Source organism: Vigna unguiculata, unplaced genomic scaffold (genome assembly GCF_037176805.1).
Source record: "Vigna unguiculata cultivar grain cowpea cultivar isolate G323 ecotype 2 unplaced genomic scaffold, ASM3717680v1 ptg000001l, whole genome shotgun sequence".
Classification (NCBI taxonomy): domain Eukaryota; kingdom Viridiplantae; phylum Streptophyta; class Magnoliopsida; order Fabales; family Fabaceae; genus Vigna; species Vigna unguiculata.
The window spans coordinates 155001-157500 of record NW_028196636.1 but is presented as its reverse complement, the minus strand read 5'-3'; positions in this window follow the sequence as shown (position 1 = coordinate 157500).

The window sequence follows — 2500 nt, the reverse complement described above, 5'->3', positions numbered from 1 at the left end:
TTGTGTGGAGTTTTGTGAAAAAATGAAATTCGTGGTTTTTGAGATGTGAGGGTTGGAATGGCCTCCAAATGTCCCCAAATGAATACCATGAAATTCTTGGTGCACGAAAGTTTTGAGTTCGGAGGGTTTTGCACATGGCCAAGGTTGGCGGTGCACCGCGGCATAGCTAAATGGCTTGGTGGGGAGTTTTGTGAAAAAATGAAATTCGTGGTTTTTGAGATGTGAGGGTTGGAATGGCCTCCAAATGCCCCCAAATGAATACCATGAAATTCTTGGTGCACGAAAGTTTTGAGTTCGGAGGGTTTTGCACATGGCCAAGGTTGGCGGTGCACCACGGCATAGCTAGATGGCTTGGTGGGGAGATTTGTGAAAAAATGAAATTCGTGGTTTTTGAGATGTGAGGGTTGGAAAGGCCTCCAAATGCCCCCAAATGAGTACTGTAAAAGTGTTGGTGCACAAAAGTTTTGAATTGGATGCATTTTGCACTTGGCCAAGTTGGTCGGTGCACCGCGACTAGATAGGTTGGTGCCAAAATTTGTCAAATTTAAGACCTTGGCCAAACTGAATGAAATTTTGTGGGGAGGTTCCTGATATTGTTTAGTGGTGGACTGGAAAAAATGAGGTCGAAATTCGAAGTCTACATGTGCTTTTCTATTTTTCCCGATTTTACACATACCCGGTAAGTAAAAAAAATAAAAAAAATAGTTCCCCTTCGAGAAAAATTATGAAATTTGGTGAGCAAGGAGATACCATTATTCTACGAATTACTGCAAAAAATCGCATCAAAATTCGAAGTATAGCCCGAGATATGGACTTATGTCTGCTCAAAAAAAGTGTATCTACTTGTACAATTTTGCCTTTTGCATATTAACCTCTTATAGGGGGGGAGTGCTCCTTGAGCCGGCCAGCTCCACACTGGCAGGTTTTAAAGGGAGCTTGATGAGGCCTCCCCCCTCACGTGGTGCGTGCGTTAGCATGTTTATCATGGCACAACTAGCCTCTTCATAGTTGTTGAGCTTTATTAATACCAACACACGGTCGTCACTGATCGTTGGTTAGCTCGGCAGCTAGTCCCTCGGATATTGTGGAAAGTTATTTTCATGCCTAGCGATGCTTGACCCTGCGTCACTTGATGTTTCCATTTGCTTGCTTGCCCATGGTAGGTGGGGGGTGGACCGTCTTGTGGTGTGGTGTCTTGCGAACGTGAGGGTGTGTGAGTTGTAATCGAGATGCACTTGCTGGCTGGCTCCATGCCTTGCGTATCGAACGGTCAAGCATGCATCTCTTCCATTTTCACCCGTTGCCTTGGGTGATATTGGTTGATCAGTCCCTGTGTTGCCTACCCACTAGACGGTACTTCTGTGGTTGCTTCGAATTCTATCTTTCCATCACGAAGAGGTGTTGGAGGATCCTAATGTCACGCACGTGTTCCATCTAGTGAAACATCTCAGTGATGCACGTGTTGTGGCTAGTTCTTTTGGATGCGGTGCATTATATGAACTCGGGTTTACTTTAGCGACCCAGTCAACATAATTCGGTTGTGTCCCTTGATTGAGACGTTGTCCTTGAACTTGTTGTGAACAATATCGTTCTTCCACAACCCGTCGTCTTGAGTGCGATGGAAGGCAAATAAGATGTGCTTTGGCATGTCATGCACGTACTCGATTGCGGGAAGTGTGAGAAAGTGTTGTTGACAACCCGTGGGAAATGGAATGTGGCAAATCGTGATGAGCTCTTCGTGGATCTGCGAAGAAGACGACCTTTGGGCCTGTTGGAAACGAGGGAGGCGATGTTGAACTGCGAAGAAGATGGACTTTTGGGTTGTTTGAATCAATGGGAGGCCACGCGAGAACTCCGAATACTATGGACTCTTGGGTTGTTGGAAGCAACGGGAGGCCCCGCTAGAACTCCGAATACTACGGACTCTTGGGTTGTTGGAAGCAAGGGGAGGCCCCGCTAGAACTCCGAATACTATGGACTCTTGGGTTGTTGGAAGCAAGGGGAGGTCCCGCTAGAACTCCGAATACTACGGACTCTTGGGTTGTTGGAAGCAAGGGGAGGCCCCGCTAGAACTCCGAATACTATGGACTCTTGGGTTGTTGGAAGCAAGGGGAGGCCCCGCTAGAACTCCGAATACTATGGACTCTTGGGTTGTTGGCAACGACAACTTGGGGGGATGACACTGGAAAAGAGTGAACTAGGCCAAACTGCGAACAAGGCAACTTGGGGGGATGACACTGGAAAAGAGTGAACTAGGCCAAACTGCGAACAAGGCAACTTGGGGGGATGATGCTGGAAAAGAGTGAACTAGACCGAACTGCGAACAAGGCAACTTGGGGGGATGACGCTGGAAAAGAGTGAACTAGGCCGAACTGCGAACAAGACAACTTGGGGGGATGATGCTGGAAAAGAGTGAACTAGGCCGAACTGCGCCCAAGGCAACTTGGGGGGATGACGCTGGAAAAGAGTGAACTTGGCCAAACTGCGAGGAGGGCAACTT